Genomic DNA, 10,737 nt, shown 5'->3' with positions numbered 1-10,737 from the left:
TAAAACCGTCATATTTTTTACTACCTTTAAGGTTATATATTTAAATGCACATAACAACATATTCATTCCACAGCCAATAGTGGTATGCCATATCGAAATCCGAGTCTTTTTGACCAAGTTATTGACTTTTAAAGATGTAAAGAAGGCCCATTTCAGTAAACTTACGCAAAATTAAAGTCAATGACATAAAAACCGTCATATTTTTTACTACCTCTAAAGTTAAATATTTAATGCAGATAACAACAAAATCATTCCTCAAGCCCCTAAGGGTATGCCATATAGAAATCCGAGTTCATTTGACCAAGTTATTGGCTTTTAAAGATGGAAAGAAGGCCCATTTCAGTAAACCTTCGCAAAATTAAAATCAATGACATAAAAACGGTCATATTTTCTACTACCTTTAAAGTTATATATTTTAATGCAGATATGAACATAATCACTCCACAAGCCTATAAAGGTATGCCATATCGAAATCCGAGTTCATTTGACCAAGTTATGGGCTTTTAAAGATGTAAAGAAGGCCCATTTCAGTAAACCTTCGCAAAATTAAAATCAATGACATAAAAACGGTAATATATTTTACTACCTTTAAAGTTTAATAATTTATTTTATTTATTTCAGTAAACCTTCGCAAAATTAAAATCAATGACATAAAAACGGTCATATTTTCTACTACCTTTAAAGTTATATATTTTAATGCAGATATGAACATAATCATTCCACAAGCCTATAAAGGTATGCCATATCGAAATCCGAGTTCATTTGACCAAGTTATGGGCTTTTAAAGATGTAAAGAAGGCCCATTTCAGTAAACCTTCGCAAAATTAAAATCAATGACATAAAAACGGTAATATATTTTACTACCTTTAAAGTTATATATTTTAATGCAGATAACAACATAATCATTCCACAAGCCCGTAGAAGTATGCCATATCGAAATCCGAGTCCTTTTGACCAGGTTATGGGCTTTTAAAGATGGAAAGAAGGCCCATTTCAGTAAACCTTTGCAAAATTAAAATCAATGACATAAAAACGGTCATATTTTTTACTACCTTTAATGTTATATATTTTAATGCACAGAACAACATAATCACCACAAGCCAATAGAGGTATGCCATATCGAAATCCGAGTTCATTTGACAACGTTATGGGCTTTTAAAGATGGAAGGAAGGCCAATTTCAGTTAACCTTCGCAAAATTAAAATCAATGACCTAAAAACGGTCATATATTTTACTACCTTTAAAGTTAAATATTTTAATGCAGATAACAACATAATCATTCCACAAGCCCATAGAGGTATGCCATATCAAAATCCGAGTTCATTTGACCAAGTTATGGACTTTTAAAGATGGAAATAAGGCCCATTTCAGTAAGCCTTCGCAAAATTAAAATCAATGACATAAAAACGGTCATATTTTTTACTACCTTGAAAGTTATATATTTTAATGCAGATAACAACATAATCATTCCACAAGCCCATAAAGGTATGCCATATCGAAATCCGAGTTCATTCGACAACATTATGGGCTTTTAAAGATGGAAGGAAGGCCAATTTCAGTTAACCTTCGCAAAATTAGAATCAACATAAAAACGGTCATATTTTTTACTACCTTTAAAGTTAAATATTTTAATGCAGATAACAACAAAATAATTCCACAAGCCCCTAAAGCTATGCCATATCGAAATCCGAGTTCATTTGACCAAGTTATTGGCTTTTAAAGATGGAAAGAAGGCCCATTTCAGTAAACCTTCGCAAAATTTAAATCAATGACATAAAAACAGTCATATTTTTTACTACCTTTAAAGTTATATATTTTAATGCAGATTACAACATAATCATTCCACAAGCCTAAAAAGGTATGCCATATCGAAATCCGAGTTCATTTGACCAAGTTATGGGCTTTTAAAGATGTAAAGAAGGCCCATCTCAGTAAACCTTCGCAAAATTTAAGTCAATGACATAAAAACCGTCATATTTTTGACTACCTTTAAAGTTAAATATTTTAATGCAGATAACAACAAAATAATTCCACAAGCCCCTTAATGTATGGCATATCGAAATCCGAGTTCATTTGACCAAGTTATTGGCTTTTAAAGATGGCAAGAAGGCCCATTTCAGTAAACCTTCGCAAAATTAAAATCAATGACATAAAAACGGTCATATTTTTGACTACCTTTAAAGTTATATATTTTAGTGCAGGTAACAACATAATCATTCCACAAGCCAATAGAGGTATGCCATATCGACATCCGAGTCCTTTTGACCAAGTTATTGACTTTTAAAGATGTAAAGAAGGCCCATTTCAGTAAACCTTCGCAAAATTAAAATCAATGACATAAAAACGGTCATATATTTTACTACCTTTAAAGTTATATATTTTAATGCAGATAACAACATAATCATTCCACAAGCCCATAGAAGTATGCCATATCGAAATCCGAGTCCTTTTGACCAGGTTATGGGCTTTTAAAGATGGAAAGAAGGCCCATTTCAGTAAACCTTTGCAAAATTAAAATCAATGACATAAAAACGGTCATATTTTTTTACTACCTTTAATGTTATATATTTTAATGCACAGAACAACATAATCATTCCACAAGCCAATAGAGGTATGCCATATCGAAATCCGAGTTCATTTGACAACGTTATGGGCTTTTAAAGATGGAAGGAAGGCCAATTTCGCAAAATTAAAATCCATGACTTAAAAACGGTCATATTTTTTACTACCTTTAAAGTTCATTATCTTAATGCAGATAACAACATAATCATTCCACAAGCCCATAGAGGTATACCATATCGAAATCCGAGTCCTTTTGACCAGGTTATGGGCTTTTAAAGATGGAAAAAAGGCCCATTTCAGTAAACCTTCGCAAAATTAAAATCAATGACATAAAAACGGTCATATTTTTTACTACCTTTAAAGTTATACAATATATCAATGACATAAAAACGGTCATATTTTTTACTACTTTTAAAGTTATATATTTTAATGCAGATAACAACATAATCATTCCATAAGCCCATAGAGGTATGCCATATCGAAATCCGAGTTCATTTAACCAAGTTATGGGCTTTTAAAGATGGAAAGAAGGCCCATTTCAGTAAAGCTTCGCAAAATTAAAGTCAATGACATAAAACCGTCATATTTTTTACTACCTTTAAGGTTATATATTTTAATGCACATAACAACATATTCATTCCACAGCCAATAGTGGTATGCCATATCGAAATCCGAGTCCTTTTGACCAAGCTATGGACTTTTAAAGATGTAAGGAAGGCCCATTTCAGTAAACTTTCGCAAAATTAAAGTCAATGACATAAAAACCGTCATATTTTTTACTACCTCTAAAGGTAAATATTTTAATGCAGATAACAACAAAATCATTCCTCAAGCCCCTAAGGGTATGCCACATAGAAATCCGAGTTCATTTGACCAATTTATTGGCTTTTAAAGATGGAAAGAAGGCCCATTTCAGTAAACCTTCGCAAAATTAAAATCAATGACATAAAAACGGTCATATTTTCTACTACCTTTAAAGTTATATATTTTAATGCAGATATGAACATAATCATTCCACAAGCCTATAAAGGTATGCCATATCGAAATCCGTGTTCATTTGACCAAGTTATGGGCTTTTAAAGATGTAAAGAAGGCCCATTTCAGTAAACCTTCGCAAAATTAAAATCAATGACATAAAAACGGTCATATATTTTACTACCTTTAAAGTTATATATTTTAATGCAGATAACAACATAATCATTCCACAAGCCCATAGACGTATGCCATATCGAAATCCGAGTCCTTTTGACCAGGTTATGGGCTTTTAAAGATGGAAATAAGGCCCATTTCAGTAAACCTTTGCAAAATTAAAATCAATGACGTAAAAACGGTCATATTTTTTACTGCCTTTAAAGTTAAATATTTTAATGCAGATAACAACATAATCAACCCACAAGCCTATAAAGGTATGCCATATCGAAATCAGAGTTCATTTGACCAAGTTATGGGCATTAAAGATGTAAAGAAGGCCCATTTCAGTAAACCTTCTCAAAATTAAAATCAATGACATAAAAACGGTCATATTTTTTACTACCTTTAATGTTATATATTTTAATGCACATAACAACATAATCATTCCACAAGCCAATAGAGGTATGCCATGTCGAAATCCGAGTTCATTTGACAACGTTATGGGCTTTTAAAGATGGAAGGAAGGCCAATTTCAGTTAGCCTTCGCAAAACTAAAATCAATGACATAAAAACCGTCATATTTTTTACTACCTCTAAAGTTAAATATTTTAATGCAGATAACAACAAAATCATTCCTCAAGCCCCTAAGGGTATGCCACATAGAAATCCGAGTTCATTTGACCAAGTTATTGGCTTTTAAAGATGGAAAGAAGGCCCATTTCAGTAAACCTTCGCAAAATTAAAATCAATGACATAAAAACGGTCATATTTTCTACTACCTTTAAAGTTATATATTTTAATGCAGATATGAACATAATCATTCCACAAGCCTATAAAGGTATGCCATATCGAAATCCGTGTTCATTTGACCAAGTTATGGGCTTTTAAAGATGTAAAGAAGGCCCATTTCAGTAAACCTTCGCAAAATTAAAATCAATGACATAAAAACGGTCATATATTTTACTACCTTTAAAGTTATATATTTTAATGCAGATAACAACATAATCATTCCACAAGCCCATAGACGTATGCCATATCGAAATCCGAGTCCTTTTGACCAGGTTATGGGCTTTTAAAGATGGAAATAAGGCCCATTTCAGTAAACCTTTGCAAAATTAAAATCAATGACGTAAAAACGGTCATATTTTTTACTGCCTTTAAAGTTAAATATTTTAATGCAGATAACAACATAATCATTCCACAAGGCTATAAAGGTATGCCATATCGAAATCAGAGTTCATTTGACCAAGTTATGGGCATTAAAGATGTAAAGAAGGCCCATTTCAGTAAACCTTCTCAAAATTAAAATCAATGACATAAAAACGGTCATATTTTTTACTACCTTTAATGTTATATATTTTAATGCACATAACAACATAATCATTCCACAAGCCAATAGAGGTATGCCATGTCGAAATCCGAGTTCATTTGACAACGTTATGGGCTTTTAAAGATGGAAGGAAGGCCAATTTCAGTTAGCCTTCGCAAAACTAAAATCAATGACATAAAAACGGTCATATTTTTTACTACCTTTAAAGTTAAATATTTTAATGCAGATAACAACATAATCATTCCACAAGGCTATAAAGGTATGCCATATCGAAATCAGAGTTCATTTGACCAAGTTATGGGCATTAAAGATGTAAAGAAGGCCCATTTCAGTAAACCTTCTCAAAATTAAAATCAATGACATAAAAACGGTCATATTTTTTACTACCTTTAAAGTTATATATTTTAATGCACATAACAACATAATCATTCCACAAGCCTATAAAGGTATGCCATATCGAAATCCGTGTTCATTTGACCAAGTTATGGACTTTTAAAGATGTAAAGAAGGCCCATTTCAGTAAACCTTCGCAAAATTAAAGTCAATGACATAAAAACCGTTATATTTTTTACTACCTTTAAAGTTAAATATTTTAATGCAGATAACAACAAAATCATTCCACAAGCCCCTAAAGGTATGCCATATAGAAATCCGAGTTCATTTGACCAAGTTATTGGCTTTTAAAGATGGAAAGAAGGCCCATTTCAGTAAACCTTAGCAAAATTAAAATCAATGACATAAAAACGGTCATATTTTCTACTACCTTTAAAGTTATATATTTTAATGCAGATACGAACATAATCATTCCCAAGCCTATAAAGGTATGCCATATCGAAATCCGAGTTCATTTGACCAAGTTATGGGCTTTTAAAGATGGAAAGTAGGCACATTTCAGTAAACCTTCGCAAAATTAAAATCAATGACATAAAAACGGTCATATTTTTTACTACCTTTAAAGTTATATATTTTAATGCAGATAACAACATAATCATTCCACAAGCCCATGCAGGTATGCCATATCAAAATCCGAGTTCATTTGACCAAGTTATGGGCTTTTAAAGATGGAAGGAAGGCCAATTTCAGTAAACCTTCGCAAAATTAAAATCAATGACATAAAAACGGTCATATTTTTTACTACCTTTAAAGTTATATATTTTAATGCAGATAACAACATCATCATTCCACAAGCCTATAAATGTATGCCATATCGAAATCCGAGTTCATTGGTTAGTTATGGGCTTTTAAAGATGTAAAGAAGGCCCATTTCAGTAAACCTTCGCAAAATTAAAGTCAATGACATAAAAACCGTTATATTTTTTACTACCTTTAAAGTTAAATATTTTAATGCAGATAACAACAAAATCATTCCACAAGCCCCTAAAGGTATGCCATATAGAAATCCGAGTTCATTTGACCAAGTTATGGGCTTTTAAAGATGGAAAGTAGGCACATTTCAGTAAACCTTCGCAAAATTAAAATCAATGACATAAAAACGGTCATATTTTTTACTACCTTTAAAGTTATATATTTTAATGCAGATAACAACATAATCATTCCACAAGCCCATAAAGGTATGCCATATCGAAATCCGAGTTCATTCGACACCGTTATGGGCTTTTAAAGATGGAAGGAAGGCCAATTTCAGTTAACCTTCGCAAAATTAGAATCATACATAAAAACGGTCATATTTTTACTACCTTTAAAGATATATATTTTAATGCATATAACAACATAATCATTCCACAAGCCCATAGAGGTATGCCATATTGAAATCCGAGTTCTTTTGACCAAGTTATGGGCTTTTAAAGATGGAAAGAAGGCCCCTTTCAGTAAACCTTCGCAAAATTAAAATCAAAGGCATAAAAACGGTCATATTTTTTACTACCTTTAAAGTTATATATTTTAATGCAGATAACAACATAATCATTCCACAAGCCTATAAATGTATGCCATATCGAAATCCGAGTTCATTGGTTAGTTATGGGCTTTTAAAGATGGAAAGAACGCCCATTTCAGTAAACCTTCGCAAAATTACAGTCAATGACATAAAACCGTCATATTTTTTACTACCTTTAAAGTTATATATTTTAATGCACATAACAACATAATCATTCCACAGTCAATAGTGGTATGCCATAAAATCCGAGTCCTTTTGACCAAGTTATGGACTTTTAAAGATGTAAAGAAGACCCATTTCAGTAAACCTTCGAAAAATTAAAGTCAATGACATAAAAACCGTCATATTTTGTACTACCTCTAAAGATATATATTTTAATGCAGATAACAACATAATCATTCCACAAGCCCATAAAGGTATGCCATATCGAAGTCCGAGTTCATTTGACTAAGTTATGGGCTTTTAAAGATGGAAAGAAGGCCCATTTCAGTAAACCTTCGCAAAATTAAAACCAATGACATAAAAACGGTCATATTTTTTACTACCTTTAAAGTTATATATTTTAATGCAGATAGCAACATAATCATTCCACAAGCCTATAAAGGTATGCCATATCGAAATCCGAGTTCATTTGACCAAGTTATGGGCTTTTAAAGATGTGAAGTAGGCACATTTCAGTAAACCTTCGCAAAATTAAAATCAATGACATAAAAACGGTCATATTTTTTACTACCTTTAATGTTCTATATTTTAATGCAGATAACAACATAATCATTCCACAAGCCCATAGAGGTATGCCATATCGAAATCCGAGTTCTTTTGACCAGGTCATGGGCTTTTAAAGATGGAAAGAAGGCTCATTTCAGTAAACCTTCGCAAAATTAAAGTCAATGACATAAAACCGTCATGTTTTTTACTACCTTTAAAGTTATATATTTTAATGCACATAACAACATAATCATTCCACAGTCAATAGTTGTATGCCAAAAAATACGAGTCCTTTTGACCAAGTTATGGACTTTTAAAGATGGAAAGAAGGCCCATTTCAGTAAACCTTCGCAAAATTAAAATCAATGACATAAAAACGGTCATATTTTTTACTACCTCTAAAGATATATATTTAAATGCAGATAACAACATAATCATTCCACAAGCCCATAAAGGTATGCCATATCGAAATACGTGTTCATTTGACCAAGTTATTGGCTTTTAAAGATGGAAAGAAGGCCCATTTCAGTAAACCTTCGCAAAATTAAAATCAATGACATAAAAACGGTCATATTTTTAACTACTGTAGCGGCGACTGAAGCAACGAAATTTTTCCTTTTAGTTCGGCCAAGAAAAATATTTTTTGTTTAGGTTTTTTTTGAGCTTAGCTTAGTTTCAAACCACAAATATTAGTAAGCCCGGTTTAGTATTTTTTTTGAGATGACAACTGACCGATAGTAATCAGCTGTACTAGGGTAGCGCTATTATGCTTGGTTTCAAACCACAGATGTTAGTAAGCCCAGCTTACTTAGTATTTTTTTTGGGAACACCAACTGTCCACGGCTGGCATGATCAGCTGCACCAGGGGAGCTCTGGAAAGCTTAATTACCAACATGGCGTGATTACCGGCTGCGATGCATTTCCGCTGGCAGCCTAGACCAACATTACCCGGTTCCGTTCTATTTCTTTTTCAATCGAGCAGTCGCGGAGTGCACATGCACTAAAAAATTTAAGTCCCCAGTCCCAAACAAGTTCGAAACTTTAACTCGGGTACGCGTGCATCTCGCAAGTATTGCAATTCGATAGTGAAAAATTTAAATAAAGACACCCGCCAAAGCTTAGATCGAGCAGCTGAAGAGGAAAAACTTAGAGTCGTCCCGGCTACGAAAGTGTTCCGGCCAGCAGGCCAGCAGCAAGTTATAGTATTTTTGTGGTTGGATTGGCGAGATTTCTACCGGCAACGGCCCGGGAAAAAATCCCAAAACCCCCAAGACGTTTTCGGGGCACAATCGTAAGGTAGATATTCTCGAGAACAGTGTATTTTTTTGGTATTTGCTGTAACCGTTCCCCAATCGTCAGGTTGTGCCCAGTTAGCAGTATGTAAGGTCGTCGAGACGAGGATCATGTAAACCAGGTATCACCAACGGAAACCCACGTGCACGTACCGAGGAGCACCCCCTAGCTACAAGCGTACATAACCTGGTACCACCGAAATCCGGCGCCTGCACCGTGGAGCACCCCCATAAACGTCATGTGTACCTAACCCTGCACCAACGAACAAGCATGCGCAGCTAACCCTTTTGCACATGCGCGCATTTACGAGCCGCTACTTATGCACATGGACGTGTAAGCTTTCGGCGCACACTTACGCAGCTACACCGCGGCAGCAGCCTTACCCCAATGCACATAGGCGAAAATTTTAACGGGGTTTAACCCTCTGCTATTTCTTTGTATTATCTCTGGCGATCAACCCAATCTTTTGCCCCAATTGCGAGCATATTTAACCTGCAACCACAGTGAACCCCATGGGGGAAAATATCTAGGGAAATTTTGAAATATAATGGAGCGGATCTTAATTAGTTTATTGTAGATACTACCTAAACTTAAATAACAATTTTGTGCCTCTAAAGAATCGGGACATAATGGCAAGAAAGTTTCTTTTTAAATTGTTTTCAAAATATATTCTTAGTTCACTTTAACCCTATGGTGCAAAACGCCATAATCTTTTTCCAGCACACCTGCGTCGGGAGATCGATCTTTCGCCGATGGAAAAGTTGCCGTGAGTTTGAAAACTAAATGTTTATTTTCTATATCCACATTTATCTTTTGAAAAGTAAACCAAACTTTTATTTGAACGTCCAAAAATAATAATAAACGAATCCCGAATCTAACGAAGCATTAAATTAACGAAAATATTATCCAACAAATATTAAGTACTTAAAGAGAATTAACTTGAATTTTAATTTTAAATTTTATCAAAAAAATATTTTATTAATCCTAATTATATTAAACCAAACAAATTAAATTAATATCTCACCCTGAAACGAATTGAAATTCTAAACTTTGAAACAACCGCCTTTATCTTACAAAAACCGTATATATATGCTCTCTTAATTAAGATTATATACCATTGTTTAAACATTATTACTATTTTTATACCTATTACTTTATCATGAATTACTATTACTGAATTACTGTTAATTATGTTTTCTTTCCTTGAATTTATTATAAAAATGGAAGCTTAAATTCCAAAATTTACTGAACTCCGCTGATGTTTCCTCGGGCGTAGGGTACAAAAGGGGTCACCAGAGTCATGCTCTTGCGGCAGGTGATCATAGGTAGGGTGGGCAACATGCGAGCACAATAACATCCGTGTCTTCGCTGCGTTAAGATTTCTCTCTTTCTTTTCTCTTCTTTTCTTGAGTCTTTTAATTCTTTCCGAATTTATTTATATTTCTTCCGGTTTAGTTAACTAACTTATAATTTTGTCGCAAGCACGCTCAATTCTTGGTCTGTTAATAATAATGTGTAGATGGTGTCAGGGTCAGTATAAAGCAAGAACAACACCCCCAAAGCCGACGAGTTAGTGCCGGACCCTAAAGCGTGCCCCGCAAGTACAGATCCTTCGATTCAAAACACTTCATTCGAACGTTACACGCTACAGTTATAATTCATTATTATTAATAAGAAAAAAGTGGCGCTCAACGTGTAGGGGCCTTACTGAGTAATTTTTATTCATTAAGACTCACTGGTAGATAAATTCAATTTCTTAAAAACTTTCTTTCTTATTTTTTTTCTAAAAATTCTCTTTTTATTTTTTTATTTCTTG

Source organism: Drosophila suzukii (assembly GCF_043229965.1).
Source record: "Drosophila suzukii chromosome X unlocalized genomic scaffold, CBGP_Dsuzu_IsoJpt1.0 scf_Xc, whole genome shotgun sequence".
Taxonomy (NCBI): domain Eukaryota; kingdom Metazoa; phylum Arthropoda; class Insecta; order Diptera; family Drosophilidae; genus Drosophila; species Drosophila suzukii.
Note: the sequence above shows the minus strand (reverse complement) of the source record.